Source organism: Elephas maximus, chromosome 11 (assembly GCF_024166365.1).
Source record: "Elephas maximus indicus isolate mEleMax1 chromosome 11, mEleMax1 primary haplotype, whole genome shotgun sequence".
Classification (NCBI taxonomy): Eukaryota; Metazoa; Chordata; class Mammalia; order Proboscidea; family Elephantidae; genus Elephas; species Elephas maximus.
The window spans coordinates 111938119-111960514 of NC_064829.1; the positions used below are offsets into that span (position 1 = coordinate 111938119).

The 22396-nt window shown below is 47.0% G+C and overlaps 1 long non-coding RNA gene across 1 annotated transcript; it reads right to left on the bottom strand.

Moving 5' to 3' along the window:
* Nucleotides 1-988: 988 nt before the first annotated feature.
* LOC126085415 (uncharacterized) lies at nucleotides 989-13621 on the bottom strand. The gene is made up of 3 exons (XR_007519269.1): nucleotides 13426-13621; nucleotides 10977-12815; nucleotides 989-7576 (listed from the first exon to the last, which is right to left on the bottom strand). It is a non-coding gene; the product is annotated as an uncharacterized LOC126085415 (long non-coding RNA).
* Nucleotides 13622-22396: the final 8775 nt, after the last annotated feature.

A 22396-nucleotide genomic window follows, 5' to 3' on the forward strand; every position in this document is an offset into this window, starting at 1 on the left:
CCCACCACTCCAACCAGGCACTTTAGGGAAAGCAACACAACCAAGACCACTGGGAGGTGCATAAATATATGGAAGAGGAGACAACATTATAAAAGTAAGTTTAGGTAAGTGAAGAGTGCCCTGAGAACATCTGTCCTCAGGGAATGAATGCCCACTCCAAGCAAGGCCCGAAGATTTTAGGGCTTAGGCCCTAGGCTAAGCTGTTCGATGACTGGGGTATTTTGGAGAAGAGGGTTATACATTGTCCATGTGTGTCTTAGTTATCTGGTGCTGCTATAACAGAAATGCCACAAGTTGATGGCTTTAACAAATTTATTCTCTTACAGTTTAGGAAGCTAGAACTCTGAATTCAGGGTGCCAGCACCAGGGGAAGGCTTTCTCTCTTTGTCAGCTCTGGGGACTGTCCTTGTCATCAGTCTTCCCCAATCTATGAGCTTCTCAGCGCAGGGACCCCAGGTCCAAAGGACGCACTCTCTTCCTGGCTTTTCTTGGTGGGTGGTAATGAGGTCCCCCTCCTCTCTCCTCAATTCTCTCCTTTATATCTCAAAAGAGATACAAGATACAAGAGATACTCAAGACACAACCTAATCCTGCAGATTTGAGTCCTGCTTCATTAACATAACTGCCTCTAATCCTGCCTCATTAACATCATAGAGGTTAGGATTTACAACACATAGGCTAATCACATCAGACTACAAAATGGTGAACAGTCACACAATACTGGGAATCATGGCTTAGCCAAGTTGAAGCACATTTTTGGAGGACACAATTCAATCCATAACAATGTGCATAATGCAGGGAGTGCCATTCACAATGAATTATTTACGAAGACTCTCTCTGAAACCTTTCAACATCATCTATGCAGAAGACAACCCTGCCCTCCCAACCCCCTTAGAGTCCACAGGAGCACTCAGTTAACCACTGAGGGTGGTGAGACCCTGTGTGGCGCCCTGATCTCCTCGGCTCCAGGCATCTGGGAAAAGGGTGGGTGATCTAGAGACATGTCAGGTACAAGCAACATACATAGCTCACCTGGCTCCGCTCTGCCTCCCTGTGAGTGTGTGGTCATCCCCGCCATTAAGTAGGGGACACTGTAGGATCCCAGCCCAACTGAGAGTTGTCCAAGCGCTCGAGGCCCTTGGCTTCTGAGGAGCCCTGTTAAGGATGTGGGTCACCTCATGGCACCATTTATCATACTGAGATTCTTTAGATTTTCTGTACGTTTTTGTATAAATTCAAACAAAGCACAAAAATCTGAAGAAAATTCCAAGCAGTGCTCACACGGGATGAGTTAAGGGGGTAGGATTAGAAGGTAACCTATTTACGACCCTTTTATTTTTCAATTTTGTAAATAATAGAACTGGTTTTAGTACATATTAAAAAGCAGTATCTTCTGTAACCTTTTCACACGGGACTACACCAAATCCATAAACGTTGTTTTCGTTACCATAGCATAATGCTTTTATTTAATTGAAAGGCAAGGGCAAGGTTTGGTGGTGGTGGCGTCAGAAAGAAAAATAACCATTGGGGGGAAAGGGAAGAGCTCCAAAAAGTTGTCCGGGCGTAATGTGAAGAACCCCAGACTGAATTATATTGATGTCAGGGCAGAGCGGGTGTGATCATCACTTCCACACGTGTTCCATCACACCACCCAAATGCCCCAGGTGGGTGGGCTCTGCCTCCTTATCCTAGATCCCAGACTCCTTCCCTTTCTGCTGTAGTATGTTCACTGAAGTCTGCCCTGCCAAGCTCCCAGGTGAAAACATTTTGTAGGACAGTTATAGACACCTCTGCGGTCAACAGAATGCAGCAAAGAGGCCTCAGTTCCCTACTCTCCTGACCCCTGAAAATAAGGAATCCAAGACCTTCTGAGTCCCAAGGCCTTCTGAGTCCCAAGGCTTTCTGAGTCCCAAGGCCTTCTGAGTCCCAAGGCCTTCTGAGTCTCAAGGCTTTCTGAGTCCCAAGGCCTTCTGAGTCCCAAGGCCTTCTGAGTCCCAAGGCCTTCTGAGTCCCAAGGCCTTCTGAGTCCCAAGGCTTTCTGAGTCCCAAGGCCTTCTGAGTCCCAAGGCCTTCTGAGTCTCGCAGTCCACCCAGCACGCCCCTCCTCTGCCCCTCTCAATGCCTCCCCAGTGATTCTGGCCCCTGTGTCTGTGTCACATATTCTGGTCTCGAGACCAGTGAAGGCTTGGACCTAAAGGCTTCAGCCTTGTCTCCAAGAAGCTGCAGCTGTCCTAGTGTTTATCTGTTGTGACTTTTATTACATCAAGTCGATTATGACTCATAGTGACCCTATAAGACAGAGTAGAATTGCCCCATAGGGTTTCCAAGGAGCCGCTGGTGCATTCAACCTGCAAACCTTTTGGTTAGCAACCAAACGCTTAACCACTGCGCCACCAGGGAGGGCTCCTGCTTTATTTTAATTTATATTTTATTCTTAAAATTATTAAATTTAAATTTCTTGTTGTTGATTTCAATCATGGGTTTTCTCTGTTTTTCCGAATTTATATTTGGGTCATTTACTGTTATAGTAATGAATTTTCAATGTATTTTACATTTCTCTATTCTCATGGGCATATGGCTTTAGCTACAGCTCCTGGTTTTATTAAGGAGCTCTGGTGGCAAAACAGTTAAGTGCTCGGCTTAACCTGGTAGTTACGTCCCACCCAGTGGTTCCTCAGGAGAAAGACCTGACCATCTGCTCCCGTAAAGATTACAGCCAAGAAAGTCCTGTGGGGCAGTTCGGCTCTGTCACATGGGGTCACTACAAATCGGAATCGACTCAGTGGCACCCAACAACAAAAGCACGTTTATTATATTAGCTTTTTTCTCGTTCGTTACAGTCTCAGTCATATACATGGGGTTCAGTTCATGTACGTGTTAATACATCTGACAAGTGTAATAAAAAGACTGGGGGTATCAGAAATTTATATGACTGTAAGGCTTCTACAATTTACCAGAATTGGTAAGATATGAACTCTAATTAGACTGTGAAATGTTCGGTATATATATTTGTTATCCCCAGAGCAATCACTAAAGACAGTTCCAAAGCCACTCAAGAAAAATTGGGTAATCTCAATAGTCTCTCATCTAGGAGATGCATAAAGCAGGTAAAACTGCAAATGTAACAATACACACACACATATTCACGTGCAGGTTTCTGTGTGAACCAAAGTATTCATTTCTCTTGGCTCAGTACCTAGGGGTGGGAGTGCTGGGTCACATGGTAACTATGTCTCTCCCAGCCCCCACCCCAGCAGGATCTGGGCAGGTCTCCACAATGGGCCAGGGGAAAGGGCATGAGGACTCAGAACCACCCGGTCCTCCCCACTGCCTGCTGCATGGACTGCTCCTCCACCAGCTGCCCTTCCGGCTCCAGTATTAATCCATAGTAGACGAGATGCAAGAATCAGGACCCCCTAGGCCTGGAACCTACTGGAGGGGCCACACCTATCGAGCCTTTGTGTAGTGAGAAGCCCCACCCAACAGGCCCACCCCTTCCTGTCATAGCCCCTTTCACCTTGCTGTCCCCTCCTTCCTCCCTCTGTCAGCCATTCTGATAGGTCTCCTGTCCTTCCTGATCCCTCCCGCAAACCAGGTGTGGATGGGAAATGAGGGGCCCAACTCCTGACTGACTCGCTCCTCCAGCTGCTGCTCAGTTCCTTCCCCCTTCATGTTCAAGCCTACTGTGAGCCCCTCTGAAGGGGAAGGAAGGAGGCCCTTTGCATCTCAGGACCTCAGTCACGGCTACAGCAGATGCCCGTTCTGCCCTCCCCGCTGATCCCAGCAGTCACATACACCCATGAGTGTAGATTCTCTAGTCGCCGCCTCACAGTTCCCAGTTTCAACCAGGGATCTAGTGACCCTCTCTCCATCAGTCTACCAATGGCAGCTACTGCACCCAGTCCCAGCCCCTCAACCACCGTGTCTCCAGGCTGCTTCTGACATTGGGTCATCCCCACAGACTTCACCCCAATTTCCCAGCCACTTCTCTTGGGGCATCCCACTAGCTACAGTGGGAGCTTCTTCCCATTTGACCAGCCCCTTCAGATACTGCCCCCCATGACAGTACGGCATCAGACCCAGAAACAACCAGCCCACCTGTGCTGAGGTTCTGTGGTCCCACCCTAAATTTGAACCTTTCCATTTACCCTGGAGTACAACCCAGCCCACAATCAGGGCCCCTGAGGGGCAGCAGCACAGAACCGGACCTCTAACAACTCACTCCGGTTGGGAATCCTAGCAGCCCAGCCCAGCCCCGAGATCCACTCCAGGCAGGCCAGCCTTGGCCAGCACACTCAGCTTTTGAGGATTCATTGCCCACAGCTTCCAACTTGGGCACCCATGTCAGCACACAGCTGGCCTTGTTGGCACCTCAGCTGTTTTCGTCTCTGGTGAAGCCATTACTTCTGGCTTTGCAGCTGTATATTACCCAGCACAACTATGGGCTTTGGGAGAAGACAGGCCGCCCTAAGGCCAAACCATTGTCATCATTTCTGTGATCCACCCAAAGAACTACTTCAGAGATTCTGAAGAAGAGACCAGCAAGCTGCTTGTAATTTATTTTCTCTTTCTGTTTGATTTTTATTCTCACTCCCTCTCTGTCTGCCTCTCTTATTCATAGGCTCTCCTTGTAGCTGACCTCATCTAGGCAATGGAGGTCCTTGGATCTTCAGTGCCTATAAAACCTCTCTCCAGCCCTCCAAACCCACTTTCTTAGCATTGCCCTGGTTTCTGAACCCCAGTCTGCACCACTGAATCACGCTAGATGACCCTTGATGGCCCAGGCAGGGAGCTGGGCTGGGAGTCAGAAGCACTGGGATATACTCTGCGGAGGGGGCACTGTGAAGTGGGGTTCTGGCCTGGGCACCCCCACACAGGTGCCGTACTGCACTTAGTGGCCCCGGACATGCACAACTGTTCTCTTCCCTCCAGCCATCAGGAGAGCCCCACAAGGAGGGTGGGCGCAGAAACCCTCTTCCTCCTCATTCCAGTGGACATATAAAAGGAGAGAAAGAGGAAATGTAAGTGTGGATGAGGTACTATGAGGAGGGGAAGGCAAAAACATTCCCATGTGCACCGCTGCTTCCCTAATTTTCATTTTGGCACTTCAGGGAAAGCAACGCAACCAATAATACCAAGATTCTGGGTGCTATACATGTATATGGAAGAGGAGACATCATAAAAATGAGTTTAGGTAAGTGAAGAGTGTCTGGAGAACACCTTCCATGCGGAAGGGATGCCCATTCCATAGAAGGCCCTAGGGGTGGTGAGGGCTTCAGCCCTAAGGCTAAGCTGTCCAATGGCTGCCATAATTTGGAGAGGATGGCAGTAGAGTGGCCATGTGAATAACTTCGAGGGGTGCCATTCACATGGAGTATTTTGTGAAGATTGTCCCTGAAAGCTTTCAACATCATCTCATGCAGAAGCCAACCCAGCCCTGCCATCCCCTTAGGGTCCACAGGGGGCACCCAGTCAAGCACTGCCCGTGGTGAGACCCTGAGTGGCACCTTGATCGCCTCTGCTCCAGGCAGCTGGGAAAGGGGGTGGGAGATCCAGAGGCATGTCAGATGCAAGCAACACAGCTCACCTGGCTCTGCTCTACCTCCCTTTGGGCACGTGGGCACGCCTGCCATCAAGTAGGGGACCCTGTAGGATCCCAGCCTGACTGGGAGTTGCCCAAGCTCTCGGGACCCTCAGCTTCTGGGGAGCCCTGTCGAAGGCCTGGTCACCTCATGACACCGTTTCTCAAGCTAGGGTTCTATAGATTTTTTGTGTGTATGTAAAATTTAAAAACACACACACACACGCGCAAAAATCTGAAGAAAATGCAACGCAATGCTCAGTTGGGGTGAATTCACGGGGTAGGTCTCCCCAGTGTGCCTGGGGAAAGGGCATGAGGACTCATAAATGCCTTATCCTTCCCCCTGCCTGCTGCAGGAACTGCTCCTAAAGCTACCTCTCCAGCCCCAGCATTAATGCACAGCTGAGACACAGGGAGAAGCAAGATTCCCTGGGCCCAGGGTGTCCTAGAACCTGCTGGAGTGGCCATCCCTATAGATCCTTCGTATTGGATAAGCCCAGCTCACCAGGCCCACTCCTCTCCTCACTGACAGCTTCCCTCCTCTCCTCACTGACAGCGTACCTTCCAGGCACCCTTCATGCTTACTGTCACAGCCCCTTTCACCTTGCTGTCCCCTCCTTCCTCCCTCTGTCAGGCATGGACATGGCTGAAACGTCTGATAGGTATACTGTCCTTTCTGATCCCTCCCTCACACCAGGTGTGGATGGGAAATGAGGGGCCCAACTCCTGACTGACCCGCTTCTCCAGCTGCTGCTCAGTTCCTTCCCCCTTCATGTTCAAGCCTACTGTGAGCTCCTCTGAAGGGGGAGGAAGGAGGCCCTTTGCATCCCAGGACCTTAGTCACGGCTACAGCAGATGCTGGTTCTGCCCTCCCCGCTGCTCCCAGCACCTGCTAAATGCAGTCACATACACCCACAACAGTAGATTCTCCGGTCTCCTCCTCAAAGCGCCCAGTTCCAACCAGGGACCTAGTGCCCCTCTCTCCATCAGCCCACCAATAGCTGCTTCTGCACTGTCCTACCCACTCAACCGCTGTGTCTGCAGACGCGACCTCCTGACCTACTTTTGACTTTGGGGTCACCCCATGGACACAACCCTGCCCTCCCATGACAGGCAGTCATTCTCAATCTAATCACTGTTTCTAACAGCTGCATCATAATCCGAGCAGGAAAGAACCAGTGCCCCATTGACAAATTTTTAGGATCTTTCAGGCTTTGGCTATTACAATGGATACACTTAAATATATCCCTTTGTGCATGGTTACCAGTGTCTGGCATAGGTGAAATCAGCCTCACAAGAGCTGAACCATGTACCTATGTAGTAAGTACTAATATTATCCCCATGAGACAGATGAGGACTCTGAATATTTCCCAAGAGGAGGAGTGGTCATTTGGAGAACTGCTGCCCATTGTTGCTGTGATAGGGGTGAACTGGAAGACAGAGGATGACCCAAGGGTTCTATAAGCCTTGGTCAACCAAATGTCCCACTTTGCCTTGGACAGCCCTATTCATAGCTGTTTCTCACATAATTACAGATAGCACCGCCTTTTACTTTTGAAAGTGTCTCTGTAAGGCGGTAAATTACATGGCCAATCACCAGAATGGGGAGGCTTGGAGAAAACAGATGGCCATGACCACGCAGAGACCCTCGCCTGCCCTGCCTTCCTTTCAGCCAGCAAGAGACATCCAGTTGACAGTAAAACAGATCAAGGAGGAACCTGGGCACTCTCAGTGAACCCCTACAGTCCCATTTGGAAGCTGAACATGGAGACCTGGAGGACATGTAGCTTCAGTGGGCGACAGCGTCTCTCCTTGCAGGAGCCAGGTGAGAAGTGGTAACTGCTCAGCAGCCAGCAGACACGGCAGATAAGGGCATCTTCTCCATGCGGGCATCCGGGTGCTGGAAACCCTCCCTCCTAGGATCCAGCTCTTCTGGAAGCATTCCCGCAGCCAGAGCAAGCCTTAATCCATCAGCTCCAATGACTTTATCATGACCTTGAAAGAGAAGATTGAGGAGGCTGGAGTGGCCTGCATGGAGGATCAGCCCTGCCATCACAGAGGATCCTTCTGAGAGCTCCCCAGGCGCAGAGCTCTCTAGAAGGGATGCATGACCACTCACCTTTGCTAGGATCAGCCTTCACCTGAGTTGAAAAGCAGCCACAAGTAAAAAGCTTTTACTTTCCAGTTATGCTTTGGCACTAATAAAGGGTGCGGGTGGAAAAATAATGAGCTTTTTTTGCTGAAATTTCAGTACCAAACTAGCTTCATTAGGCATCACATTATAACAGAGAACCATGGGAAGTTAGAGGCACTGCTGAGGTCATCTACAATATCAAGGCAGAAAATCAGCATGATATACAATCCTTCATGCTACAGGTAGAGAATCAGAGAAGCAGAGGGACAGCAGGACATATCCAAGTCCTAGGACAACTTAGGGGTCAAGTCAGGACTAAACTCCTCGACTCCCCAAATCTCTGACCTGACTGCTTTCCTCTATACCGTATTGACTTTAAGGCTAAAAACTTCAGCTTTTGTGAAAGATCATTTCATAGACACACTTTAAATTTAATACAAGAATATCTCACAGAGGACATGTTCAATTGTCAATTATAAAAGCCAATGACCCCAAATATTGACCTTATTTCCAATGACTGTTACTGGGCTTTGTTTACCCCAATGTCACCTCCTCCAAAACGAACTCTTATTAAATGAACAGAACCACACAAATAGTATTTAGCCTGGTAAGATCCTCAAGGCGTCTCCAAAAAGTAAGGCTTTGTCCAAACATGATGATTTTTAAAGCAAATTATACCATCCTAATTCCCATAAAGCTAAGAGCAAAACAGTAAAATATGTTGATAGCCACTTAATGCAAGTAAAACCCAAATCATAAGATCCAGTTAGCTTAGGAACTGCATGAGTCTCTCTAATGGCAGAAATGGACAGGATTCCCCAAGATTTGTTACATCAAAGAGGGACTCCCAGAATCTTTTGTGGATAGGAGGGTTGAAGTGAACTGTCTGACCTCACAGAAAGATGAGCCACTCAAAAGCCTATTTGGGGTTTCATAACTACCTAGCTCCATTTCTTGAAAGAAAAAAAATCCTTAAATTTATCTGCAAAAGGAGAATAAAAACATTTAAATCCAAAGAAGATCATGGTGTACTCGTGGTCCATCTTTAATGACAAGCTGTAGTTGTCTTCTCAGCTGTCCCCCACGAAACCCACCACTAAAAAGTCAGGTTTCTAAATTCTCCTTGCTCTTGGTGAAGGAATGAACTACAAAGTGATAGAGTGCCACTGTCGTTAAGGTCAACCCCCCACTCCAGAATCATCATTCAAGAAACCTATCGTCATTTACTTATTTGCCACTCAAAAGCAATTATCTCAGCAGTAATATTTAAGAATCCGAGAAGAAAATTAATTTCCAATATAATAGAAAGATACTGCTTAGGAGTTTTTCAACAACTTTGCCGATAAAAAGGTGCATTGGAACATAAATATCAAATTTATTCCCTGAAAACCTCCATCTCCCCATGTCTTTAGTGAGATGGTTCTATTGTGTAATATTACATCAATCCAACAACTAAAATAAAAATCAGATATTAGGGGAAAAAAACGTTACTCTGAGCACCTGTGAGAGAAAATACAAGAGAACTGGAAGACTTCCCAAGGGGGGAAATCAAACTTAACGGAAAGCAGTACTTGGGAAAACTTCCGGTTATCGTGACCACTATACCTCCAGTACGCATGGCTCAGACACAGCAGGGGCTGCACTTTCCCCACGGCTTCTAGCAGAGTGGAAACAGCTGTACTGTAACTCAACATCTGCATCCTTAGCTCTGAGCCCTTCGCGTTGGACCGCAAGAAGATTCGGCAAACTCATCTTCCTCCTAAAAACTATTATGTTCAACAACTATTTCCAATCTGTCTTCACAGTCTTTCAACCACCCCCATTATCTGCAATTCTGGGATTTCCTGATGGAGTACAGATCGTTATTTGCATTATGCAAGAACAGTCAGCAAATGAACAAACTTCTAACTTATCTCCCACCTTGGAGGGGGCTCTCCAAGTCAGGAGAAAGGAGGGCTTGGAAGCCCACTCAAATTCAAGTACATGCAGACCCATTTTCAGCAAAGAGCCTTTATTTTTATCATTCATTTACTGTTTAAGGAGCCCTGGTGGGGCAGTGGTTAAGCACTCGGCTGCTAACCAAAAGGTTGCAGGTTCCAACCCACCCAGTGGCCCCGCAAAGGAAAACCTGCTGGGGATCTGCTTCCTAAGAGGTGATGGCCAAGAATACCCTGTGAGGCAGTTCTACTGTCATATGTGGTCACTATGACGGCACCCAACAACAACAACAATTCACTATTTAAATCCTCTGCTCAAACTTACTATTGCCCAAAGTTTCCACTTGTATGCTTCTAGGGCTTTTTCCTGAGCTCCTGTTACCATGCACCTTTTCAAAGAACCAATAATTTTCAGTCCTCATGACCTCACAGAAACATTTTCTTACAAATTTCTACCCAACTTGAAAATGGTTGTTTTAATAACTGTGCTCTAAAAGAAAAGCCTTTGCGAAAACCAATGATCGCTAACCAAATCGTAAAATTCATTGCCTGCCCACGCTCACAGCATCCTTGGAGTTATCTTTTTCATCCACAGAAGGCATTCCATGCAGAGGTCATCATTCTGTTGGCTGAGCCTCTGTTAGAGAAAATCTGATGTGGTTAGCAAGGCTTGGAGAACTCAACCTCAGTTACCAGAGTCTACTGGACATCATGCTTGGCAGGGTAGAGGGTCAGCGAAGGAGAGGAAGACTCGCAGTGAGATGGACTGACGCAGTGGCTGCAACAATGGCCTCAAGCACAGAACTAGCCAGCATTTTGTTCTGTTGTACATGGGGTCACTATGAGTCAAAATCAACATGACGGCACCGAACAACAACAACGATGGTCCCAGTGGAGCCCTGGTGGTCGAGTGGTTAAGAGCTCCCTGCTAACCAAAATGTCGGGAGTTCAAACGCCACCAGCCGCTCCTTGGAAGCCCTTTGGGGCAGTTCTGCCCTGTCCTATAGGGTTTCTATGAGTCTGAATCGACTCGACGCTAGAGGTTTTTTTTTTTTTTTTTAATAATTTTTATTGTGCTTTAAGTGAAAGTTTACAAATCAAGTCAATCCCTCACACAAAAACCCATATACACCTTGCTACACACTCCCAAATACTCTCCCCCTAATGAGACAGTCTGCTCTCTCCCCCCACTCTGTTTTCTGCAATAGCTTTTTTTTAATGGTCCCAAGCAATTCTGCTATTCTTAGTGAGCATTCAATCTCCTGAGTCAATCTATCATGGCAATAATAGGGAGATTGCTAGAACAGAGGGTCCAATTACTTACCTTATGCAAAGAAAGCACAAGGAACACTCCTCTGATACTCCCTCTTTTGATTATGTGCAAAAGGAACTATGGCCGGCCACATGACAAACCCGGGTGTCATCGTAACACTGGTCATTTTTCACTGCTTGCCCAAACACAGGCTGAAACTTGCTCTGTTGTGCCCATGACCTTGTCGGGTCTGCAAAAGAGCAGGAAACACATTAGGACTACACCAAATTGAAAGCATCACCTTCACAAATGAAAAGCTGCAAGTAGGGAAAACAGAATGGTATGACATCTAGTCTACTCTTCTAAAAAGTAGCCAAAGTCCTAATCCAATTTTTCTTTGAAAGCACATACCCAGAAAAAAAATTCATAATACATCAGGGAAAAAATTAGAAGAATTAAATATATTTCTGATTTAGGATCCAGAAACATCTCAGTTTTAATTTTAGGAGAAAGATCAAGGGAAGAGATGACGAAAAATTGGAATTTTAGGGCTCAGTGGGAACTTAAAGATAATTTACTCAAATCCCTCCATTCCTTTTAAAGATAAATAATGATGAAGTTAAGTTCCCTAGTAGAATTGAAGCTGAACAAAACAAAGTTATCAGTTTGGATTTTTCCCCTGCCTGCCAAGGTTAGTGTCTTAGTTATTTACTGGTGCTATAACAGAAATACCACAAGTGGATGGCTTTAACAAACAGAAATTCATTCCCTCACAGTCTAAGAGGCTAGAAGTCCAAACTCAGGGTACCAGCTGCAGGGGAAGGCTTTCTCTCTGTCCGCTCTGGGGGAAGGTCCTTATCCTCTATCTTCCACTGGTCTAGGAGTTTCTCAGTACACGGAACCCAAGTCCAAAGGACACGCTCTTTCTTGGTGGTATGAGGTCCCTATTCCTCTTCTTGATTCTCTCTCCTTTTATCTCTTGTAAGATAAAAAGTGATGTAAGCCACACCCTAAGGAAACACCCCTTACAGATCAGGGCTGTGACCTGAGTTAGGATGTGGCATCCCACCCTAATCCTCTTTAACATAACCTACTCTTGCCTCATTAACCACAGGGAGACATTAGGATTTACAACACATAGGACAATTACATCAGATCACAAAATGGGGGACAGCCACACAATACTGGGGATCATGGCCTAGCCAAGATGATACATATTTTGGGGACACAATTCAATCCATGACAGTTTTCATTTTTGAAGCATTTTCCCCAGACATCAGCATTCTGCTGTCTCAGAACTGTCCCTGCTCACCACAGTGTTTCCACAAAACCATCTACGTGTTGTGACAAATTCGAGAGACACAAGCAACTGTCCTTGTCATCGAGACATAATATTCGCGGTAACTCTGTACTGTGTACTACAAGGGCAGACGCAGGTAAAATCCATCTGGGCTAAAGGAGTTGATGGATTTGGAAAACAGTAACAAGTATTTAAACAGAAAATAATGTGATGAAAGCAGAGTGCAGGATGATGATAATTCTGGCAGTGCACACTGCGTGGATTAGACAGGAAGAAGCTAGAAGACTGGTGCTGGGATAAGAAGCTGTGAGCATAAAACCAGATCCAAGAAAGACTTGGAGTGATTATGGTGGCAGGAATGGGACAGAGGAAAGGACAAAGTCACAGGCTGTTCTGGAGGAGAAAAAAGTTAGATTGGGTTTTCATGTTGAACCAGCACCACAGCCATCTCCCCAGTAAGCCAGGGGGTCTGGGGAGGGGAAATGACACAGAGCTGGCGTCCCTGGGCCTCCTCAGGGGTCATTTCAGACTCCAGACTCCACGTGGTTGTCCAAAACACGCACAACGAGGGCTCAGTGCTTTAGGATCTCCAGTCCTACTTGACTCCATGCCTAAAACGAAAACAGGACAGTAGGAAGGAGTGTGGTGAGTAGAAGGCAAGCTCAAAAAACAGGGACTTTCCATTTTCAATGCTCTTTTAAACAACTACATGTATGGTTTGTTTCAATCTTTGAAACTAGCCAAAACTTTCACACACAAATGCGATCACAAAACCATTCCTGACCACTTACACCATCAGAGGCCTGGTGGCATAGTGCTTAAGAGCTCAGCTGCTAACCCAAAGGTCGGCAGTTCAAATCCACCAGCGGCTCCTTGGAAACTCCATGGGGCAGTTCTACTCTGTCCTATAGGGTCGTTGTGAGTCAGAATCGACTGGCCGGCAACGGGTTTGGGTTTTTTGGTTTTGATTTTGGGTTTTTTTTAAAACGTATCAATCACTAATATCACCCAAGGCTGCACGTCTTATAATTTGAATACTGAACCAATGAACTTCTCAACAGTCGCCCTATTTTCACTTGGTTTTTGTCAAAGTCTCAAGTCAAAGAACTCCAAACACGTCGCGTCGCTGGGGCTCCAGGGGTCACTCCACCGCCCTCCATCCCTGCGCTCCTGACCCCCGGCTCATCCCTGGGGTCCCCTCAGGGCCCACCCCGGACGCACCCCACACCCTGCTCCCCGGGAGACGCGGGGCGCCGACACTGGATGAAAGGATCAGAAGTTCCGAGAAGCGTCTGTTCCTCCTAACGCGGCTATCTGCACAAAAACAGCCGGGCAGGCCGCTCACCACAGTCGACATGTCTGAAAAGCTGCAGCCGCCACCAACGCCCCGGTTTGCAAATAACGGCGACAGCTCCAACCGCCGCCTCGGGGGGCGGGGCCGGGCGCCCCACAGGACCCGCCCCTGCGGTGCACCAGCCAGTCAGAGCCACGGGGCTGGGATGGCCCCGCCCACTTCCGGGAGGGGCGTCCTTCTTCCTGCACGGCCTGGCGCCCTAGCGCCCTCTCTGGTAGCAGGCAGGGATACAGATGTGTAGCGGGGGAAACCTGTGCCCACGTGCCAGCACCGGCCACCAGCCTTTTGTCTGGTCACGGACCACACCCATGGGCGCTTCCCAGCCACGCCCACTTCTCTTCAGCACCTGAGGAAAGGTTCTCAGGCTCCACCCAATGAACTCTTAGGCCCTGCAGCACCTTGACCTCCTCCACAAAGATTCGTCCATAGATCCGAAAAACCCAGGCGTCGTGCTACCATGCTGGGAATACAACGTCTAGGGAAAAAAGCTCCAAAGAATTTAATAAAACGCTGGTAAGTGAAGAAGCAGTCCTGCTGGGAAAAATAATCCCCAAGCCACCATTCCACAGAATTCAAGCTTTGCAGAACCAATGGCCCTTTGGGATGGTCCAGTGTGTTTCAGCCAACAGATGCAAAGATGAGGGCCCTTCATGGAGGCATTCAAGGGACAAGTATTAGGTCACTAAGACACCCCCTGTCTCCCACCTTCCCTTTTATAGCTAAAAAAAAAGTCAGAAGACTGAAGTGCTTATTCTTGCTGTGTGACCTGGAGAAGTTCCTTCATTTATTCAACAACGTTAACTAAGGCCCTACTGTGTGCCAAGCTCTGCGTTAGGCACTGGGGACACATGGACTCTGTCCCCAATGTTCCCAGTTATCCAGGCATGGACCAGTAATGTGAAACTTGACTCCAAAAATGGAGGGCACCAAGAGACTGAAGAAAGAGGTAAGCAACTCCAGTGTGGCGGCAGAGGAGTTTATTAGGGAGACTTACGTATGAAGCAAGTCTTGGGTGACCACAGGGCCAAGGCAGATCTCTGCACTCCACAGCGGGAGGGCAGAGGTTTTATAGGGGTGGTGGACGACAATGGCTACAAGCTGGGGTTTACATAAGGATGAATTGGCAAACTGTAGTGAACTAGCAGACGGCATGAAGATGCTCACGTTCAACCTTGAGAAGTGTAGTTCCCCTTCAGTCCACCCCTCGAGGCCGGCTCTTACAATCTGGCACATTCCTCCTCTTACACTGCAGCACAGGGACCCAGTTCCCTCCCCACCTGGAACAGGTACAGAAGTGGGGTTGGCCAGGTACCATATGGTGCCCACGCCTGTACCAGAGACAAAAAGTTACCCTGTGCCCAGAACGGGGGAAGGCTTCTTCTATAAGGAGTTGGAACTGGGAGAGAGAAGATGACCCAATTCCCAGCCTCTTATCAGAGAAGGCTCTGAGACCAAGGCCTTTACTTAGGCAGCGTGGTTGGGAGGCATAGAGGCAGACAGTCCACCCCTTGACTCCCATTAGTGTGCCAGAAAAAGAAAAAAAACAGTACCAAGTCCTGGTATGTCCATCACACATCTTGGATGTTGAGCTGCATCCGTGGTTTGGTGCATAACCACTGTAGATGTTGTATCTGTGCTTCAACTGAGGCAGCACTTAATAAGGGTTACTAGTAGGACTGAGTCGGAATCGACTCGACGGCAGTGGGTTTGGTTTTTTGGTTGAGTAGGACTGTCCTCAGCAGATTGATCAGCCCTGCTTGGAGGACAGATCTGAACCAGCCACCATAGTTGGAGCTTAATCCAAGCCAACCGAATAGATCAAAAGGCTGCATTTGTCCAATTTTATGTGTATATAACATGTCCTGATTCATTTATGTAAAAACAGCATACTTCTCCCAACATGGCACATTATATGAACAGTACACATTTCAGTACAAGTAATACAAAAGCTCCTTTTTTCAGCACTACTGGACAAGGTATTACTATTGCCTGATCAGGCTAATTCAGACTTGGTTTAGTCAGTCAACGTACATTAGACCACCTGGTCACATCCTGCAAGTTCCCTGTGTCCAAAGTAATGTCAAACTTAATCTTAAAATTTCTGCTCTCCAAGTCAAACCATCCAGTTCTGTGCCGTTTACATTTTTAACACACAGGGAGAAATTTCCTTCTAAAGTTGGAGTACTGTCCACGTGCAGTTTTCATACCTTGAAAGATGTTTTCCACGAGTAGTGGAGTTGACCATATTCATTTACCACATGGTCTTCTCAGTACACCAGGTTACACATTCAGCTGGTCCACGAGGTGGTCCTCCTCGTTGACAGATCAGCTGGAACAATGTGGGGAGATGACTTGTCATCTCAGTTCAGATGTTCACAGAGCCAACAGTTGGTCTGATTGGTAGCTCAAGCAAAAGCCTTTATCATTGGGGCCCACGGGTGAAGGGCTCGTTCATCCTTGTGAGATAATCTGGTAGAGAAGGAGACAACATTAACAATTCCCACCTCCCCTCTATCTTCTGTAGGACTTGAGGTGGGGGTTGCCCAGGTATAGCCACCCAGGCTGTCCATCTTAGTCTTAAGGCAGTGACCTCTGTGGAAACCCAGATCTTTTGTGATGAACAGTTGTATACAAAAGAAACACATTTCATAAGATAGCTGGACCGAGCATATGGCGCAGATGAGAAATGCCCTTGCAGTGAACTGCTGCGTTGAGACTTCAGACTGTTTGCCTGAGATGTATTCTTCAGTCTGGGGTTGTCTGGTCCACTCCCGTCAGCCATTTGAGCCTGTCCATTGAAGTACTCCCAAGCCATGGCGTCTCCAATAGCCTCATATGCATGCAAAGGCTGGACAATGAATAAAGAAGATCAAAGAAGTGATGCTTTTGAATTATGGTGTTGGTGAAGAATATTGAATACACCATGGACTGCCAAGAAATGAACAAATTTGTCTTGGAAGAAGTACTGCCAGAATGCTCTTTAGAAGTGAGGATGGTAAGACTTTGTCTCACATACTTTGGACATATTGTCAGAAGGGATCAGTCCCTGGCCAAGGACATCATGCTTGTTAAAGTAGAGGGTCACTGAAAAAGAGGAAGACCTTCAGTGAGATGGACTGACACAGTGGCTGCAACAATGGGCTCAAGCACAATCGTGAGGATGGCGCATGACCAGGCAGGGTTTTGTTCTGTTATGCATAGCTTCCAACTCAAAGGCACCTAACAACAACAACACTGAGTACTCAATCACCCCTGTGACTTGGGGGTGATACAGAGCATGAAGAGTTCATTCAAGATCCAGTGAAGACTCTAATGGAAGACTCTAGAGTCCCCAATATTATTTACCTGCCCAGAACGCCCTGGCCTGTTGGCTCAGGAATCTGTCCCCAGGCAGGCTTTAGCCTTGGCCAGGGTCTCATAGGAAGGCCAACTTTCCTACGCTGTCTGGAGTTTTCTAACGGCAGGAGCAGCCCAAGCGTGTTGGCCCAGTCTGGGATGGTGTGGGAATCTCCGCGGCCGACCTCTTTTAAACCCAGGAGCTGGTCGGTTGCACATCTGCTTGCTCTGGAGCACAGGACGCTTCAGCTTCTGCAGTCTGCTCTTTGGGGGTTTTCCCGTCTCAGCGTAGGGGGCTTTCTGGTGACCAACCACACAAGTAACAAAAGCTTATCAGGAGCAGAACTAATTTTTTTTCTTTTTTATTGAGATGTCTCATCCCCCTGGGGGCTTGCTTTATATGTCAGTCTGACAGTTGTAGTGGCCAGATTGAGTGCCCAGGCTATCAGCTATAGCCCAAGTCACAGTTGCCATGTACCCCACTAAAATGGCCCTAACTGCAGCAATTCCCATCCGGTACTTGGAGGCAAAAGGCTACAAAGGTGTACGTTAATACATCAACACCATCAATACATATCATAGGGATTTGTAGGGGCTTCGAAGGGACTTATCCATAGCCAGGCTTGGACAAGGTTCTCAATGACGGTGACCTCAGACCCAAATATATTCCTCATTTTGGTGCCAGGTATTATAGAGATGACAGTCACCTGTCTAAAAACCCAAGACGTGCAATTCTTTTCATTTCCTCATTGAACTTTATTGTAACTTAAGGCCTTTGGCTCTCCCTGGTGACAGAATGACCTGGGCTTAATCCTCAGACTTAATTATTTCTGAAAGTCAGAAGGTCTGGGCAAAGTTGTCAGAGCCCTCAGTCATTTGTGGGGCCATGCCTCCGCTATACAAATGCAAGCATGGGTTCAGCCCAGCTGCCTGGTAACACGGATGCGGCTCCCTCCTACTTTAGTTTTCCCCTTACTATTACAGCTGCAGCTATGTTGATGCTTGCTTATCTTGGTGGGGGCAATTATCAGAGAATTCCAGAGGGGGCCTCCGAGGTCTCTTCAAGGCTGCTCAGCACAAGCTGTCTTGAATGGTTTTTTACTCCTTTTTTTTTTTTCTAGTATTTAAGCTCTTGTTTTGGGCTGGGTGTTACAGGATTTTTTTTTTTTTTTTTTTTTTTTTTTAGGGACTTGCTCAGCCCCTCCAACTGCCTCCAGTCCCATTGTTGCAGGGCTTTGAGCAATGGCTAGAATTGTTCCCCTAGCCCCGGAATCCTCCTCCATCTTTGTAAAACCTGCAGGCGAGTGTTTCTAGCTGCTCACCCTGTTCATGGATGTGGCTGTTTATAATGTGTCAGCTGTGACCACACATGACTGCCACACATCCCTTTCCAACAGTAACTCTTTCTGCAAATCTCTTATGTGCACTTCAGCAACTAGCTGGGCTTCAGTGGCCAGCTGAATAACCCAGAGCATTGGCCATCCCACGGCCCCTACTGCTCTCCTAGCTTCTTTTTCACACTTATGAAGGCACATGTCTGCCCAAAACCAAGCTATGTCACTTGGCATTTTGGGGGCATCCCCATACTCACACGGCAGTCCGCATTGATCAAGCATATGGGCTAGACCTTCCCACGTGGAGGCCACTGGCCAACCCAGCAGTTCCCCCACAGGTGCCTCACTCCCACTTGCCATTTCCTTGGTCTCCTGGTTGGCTCACCAATTGTCCAGGCATGGACCAGTAACGTGAAACTTGCCTCCAGAAAATGGAGGGTGCCAAGAGACCAAAGAAAGAGGCAGGCAACTCCAGTGTGGAAGTGAAGAAGTTTATCTGGAAGACTTACATACAAGGCCAAGTCCTGGGTGGCCACAGAACCAAAGCAGATCTCCTCACCCTGCAGTGGGAGGGCAGAGGTTTTATAGGGGTGTTGGACAATAGTGGCTACATACCAGGGATTTACATAAGGATGACTTAACATGCTGTAGTGAACTAGTGGACCACATGAGGATGCTCATGTGTTCGGCTTTGCAAAGCCTGTTTCCCCTTCAGGTTTGAACCCACTAGCTGCTCCACGGGAGAAAGATGTGGAAGTCTGCTTCTGTAAAGATTATAGCCTTGGAACCCCTATGGGCAATTCTACTCTGTCCTATAGGGTCACTATGAGTTGGAATCAACTCTACGGCAATTGGTTTGGTTTTTGGTTTTTAAGGTATTGATTATATGGAGAGGGGAGATGTGTGCAATGGTTTCCATTCTGAGAGGGAAATGGGTAGAATATCAAAAAGTGACCCTCATAATCAGGGGTCGCCAACTCAAATTTCTACAGAAGTTAAGTGCACTTGGATGTGGGACAAGAGGGAGAGATGGGGACTCTGGCAAACTGTTACAGCAAAGGAGTCAACTGCTACTCAACTTCAGCCAATTACGCCATATGGAAATACGAGTTCAGTGCTCCTACAGCTTGTTTTTTTTAAGAGATTTTGGTATTTTGTGTGAAAACTCCTGATTTTCAAATTTTGGCAACTAATTCAAAAAGATTTAAAACACCATGGAGATCAAAAAAATAGGTCAGCTTAGGACAGATACTTGTTATTTCTCCCACACTTTCTTAGTTTCCAGAACTAGTCAGGCTTGCCCAGGGGGTGAACCAAGGTTGATCTAACTCAGCAATTCTCTGAGTGCAGTGTGGGGACACCAAGGGAGATTCACAAGATCAAAACTACTTTCATAATAATGCTAAGATTATTTACCTTGTCCTTTTCATTCTCTCGTGAGTATACCATGTGATTTTCCAGAGCCTGTGTGGCAAGTAACAGCACAACACAGTGAGCACAGACGCAGATAAGAGAACCTAGCTTCCTTCCATTGAAGAGATTTGCAAAACTGTAAAACAGTGCCACTTTTTTTCACTACATTATTTTTTGTTTTGGAAAATGTTTATTTTTATAAAAATATATTATTTACGTTAACGTCTTGCCACCAAACACGGGTGCTTGTCCTGTCCTATTAGCTGATCAAAATGAGACGGATGCCACACCACCAGCTGCAAGGGAAACAGAAAGTGGAAATTTATTGTTTGTACAAAAGAGGAGCAACGTCAGTCTTAGCAGCTGAAAGACTACATGCTTCCCGCCCCAGGGGAGCTTGGAGCTTTTATGCCCTCCAGTCGCCAAGGGGCAGGGATTGGCCCGCAAAATCCCATCCCTCCCATGTCCATATTTGGAGATTCAAGTGCTGAGTCATGTTGTAAAATAAGGGACATTTCACTCTGCAAATAGTCTCGGATGCAGCTGTGTGCTGGAGAACACCTTCTCTGGGCAATGTTCAAGTCTGGGGTCAAGTTCAGGGCCATGGCTGTTCAGGTCCAGTGCCGGCACCAAGATCCTCATTCACTCATGCACGGATTCTGGTGCCAAATTCAAACCGCAGTTAGAGCCCAAGGTCTAGGTTTGAAACTGCGGCTTGGCAGGCTGCAAGAAAGGGGGTAAACTGCGGTAGAGTGGGGAAAGCCTTGGCAGCAGCTTCAATCTTAATATTGTTCTTTTTAAATGAATGCTTTTTAAATTAATTTTATGTTTTAATTCCTAAAATGTGAATAGCAGTAGATATAATCCACATGCATAAATATTGGGGCCAACAATAATTTTTAGAAGTGTAAAGGGTCTGGAAACCAAGCAGTTTGAGAACCACTGCTCTAAACTTGGCAATTCCATCCTCTTTTGCTAAAGATTGATTGGCCTGGAGATAAGCGTGTGACCCAGGTATGGCCAATCAGATGTAAGGGCAAATCTGCTAGGCCTTCTGGGAAGGATCTTTTCTGAGAAAGCAAATTGTTTAAATCAATTAACAAATAGAAATTTTTTTAAGTTGTCAGTTTCTAATACAGGAAATATCAATTGGTAGAGCCCACATAAACAAAAGTACTTTGTGCTTCTCAATAATTTTCAAAAGTATAAAAAAATAAGACCAAAAAGCTTGGGAACCTCTGAACTAACCCATGTAAAATTTTGTAATGGCATGTCGTAAGCCTTTCAAAATATTAGCTGTTCTTATTATTTTTACGGTGATGATTAATAAGATATAAAATGTCAAAATTGCTATGTAACAAATTATCATAAACTTGGCAGCTTAAAACCACACTAATTTATTATCTCAGTTTCTTTGGGTCAGGAACCCAGACATGGGTTAGCTTGTTTCTGCTCAAGATCTCTCCAAGATGAAATCAAGATGTCAGCCAGGGCTGCAATCTCATTTGAGGTTTTCAAGTTCATCCAAATTGTTGGCAGAATTCAGTTCCTTGCAGTTGTGGGACTGAGATCCCCGTTTTGTTGCTGGCTGTTGGCCAGGACTCAGTCTTAGCTCCTAGAGGCCATCCTCAGGTTCTAGCCACATGGCCGTCCCACACATGGCAGCTTCCGTCGTCAAACCCGGCAGAAAACTCTTCTGCTGCTTCATGTCTCCTTTAGGGGCTCATCCAATTAGGTCAGGCCCACCCAGGATAAGCTCCCTTTTGATAAACTCAAAGCCAATTGATTAGGGGCCTTAATTACATCTGCGAAATCCCTGCTGCCATAACATGTAACATAATTACAGAAAGGACACCCGTCATTTCACAGATCTCACCCACACTGAAAGGAAGGGGATTATACAAGAGTTGGATCATCAGGAGTCATCTTAGAGTTCTGCCTACCACAAAAACTTCGTATATTACCTTATTATTTCTCATCGTATTTGTGTGGTGGGGAAAACTTGGGGTCTGCCTGGGCTGGAATCTTAGTCCACACCAGCTGTATGACCTGGGTCAAGTGACTTTAACTCTCTGAACTCATGATTCTCTTCTATAATGTTGAGAAAATAATGATGATGATATCACCTAGCACTTACATAGTGTGTCCCCTCTACCAGGCACTGTCCTAAGTGTTCACAAGGATTAACTTATTCCATCCCCACCACAATCTGATGACGAAGGTACTACCAGCATCTCTGCGTTCCAGATCAGGAAACAGCTGGAGGCACAGAGAGGTCAAGCGACTTGTTGGGATCACTCCCCAAGTCTGAGGCAGATGGAGCCCAACACGCCACACTGCTTCTCCATGACACTCATAGCACCTGGCTTTGAGGATTTAAGCCAGAGAGATGAACACGTGGGACCCAGTGACACAGAGGCCAGGGTCTGCTTCTCCTCTCACTCCTCATCTCTCTGTCACTATGTCAGCCTCCCACCAAGTCTCTGGCCCCAGCCCCGAGAGCTCAGCAGCCTCCTGAATGATCCCTCCTGGGCTTCCGCCAGGCCCTTCACACTCACGTGTCCCACTAACACTTCAGAGCCTCCCCCAAGCCCACCCTTCCCAGTTTCCACCTGTGGTGAAATGAAGCCTTTATGTGGTATTTTGCCTTGGTTCTTTGGAAAAACAGCTTGAGAGCTTTTTCCCCCAAGCCACAAGGAGATACTTTTGCCCTAGTTTCCTACCCCAGAGGGTGTGTTATTTTTGCCAAGCTGAT